Genomic DNA, 999 nt, shown 5'->3' with positions numbered 1-999 from the left:
GGCACCCATGGGGTCACCCAATGGCAGCCTATGACACTCCAGTGACACCCATAGGGGCACCCAGTGGCACCCATGGGGTCACCTAGTGGCACCACATGACACCCAAATGGCACCCATGGGGGCACCCAGTGGCATCCAATAACACCCATAGGGACACCCAGTGGCACTAATGGCACCCAGTGGCACTCCATGACATCCAAATGGTACCCATAGGGGCACCCAATGGCACTAATGGCACCCATAGGGGCACCCCATGACACCCCACTGGCACCCATGCACGCACCCAGTAGCGCCCCATGACACACCACTGGAACCCATAGGGACACCGAATAGCACTAATGGCACCCATGGGGTCACCCAGTGGCAGCCCATGCCACCCCGGTGGCACCCAATGGCACCCATAGGGACACCCAGTGGCAGTAATGGCACCCAGTGGCACCCCATGACACCCATAAGGGCAGCCATAGGGGCACCCAGTGGCACCCTATGACATCCAAATGGTACCCATAGGTACCCAGTGGCACCCATAGAGGCACCCATGACACCCAAATGGCACCCATAGGGGCACCCCATGACACCCCACTGGCACCCATAGGGACACCCAATGGCAGTAATGGCACCCATGGGGTCACCCAATGGCAGCCCATGCCACCCCAGTGGCACCCATAGGGACACCCAGTGGCATTAATGGCACCCAGTGGCACCCCACGACACCCATAAGGGCAGCCGTAGGGACACCCAGTGGCACCCCATGACATCCAAATGGTACCCATAGGCACCCAGTGGCACTAATGGCACCCACGACACCCAAATGGTACCCATAGGGGCACTAATGGCACCCATAGGGGCATCCCATGACACCCCACTGGCACCCATAGGGACACCCAGTAGCACTAATGGCACCCATGGGGTCACCCAATGGCAGCCCATGCCACCCCGGTGACACCCCATTGGCACCCATAGGGACACCCAATGGCACTAATGGCACCCATGGGGTCA

The sequence above is a fragment of the Meleagris gallopavo genome, unplaced genomic scaffold (genome assembly GCF_000146605.3).
Source record: "Meleagris gallopavo isolate NT-WF06-2002-E0010 breed Aviagen turkey brand Nicholas breeding stock unplaced genomic scaffold, Turkey_5.1 ChrUn_random_7180001853463, whole genome shotgun sequence".
Lineage (NCBI taxonomy): Eukaryota > Metazoa > Chordata > Aves > Galliformes > Phasianidae > Meleagris > Meleagris gallopavo.
The sequence above is the reverse complement of the archived record's forward strand: the minus strand, read 5'-3'. Positions refer to the sequence as shown.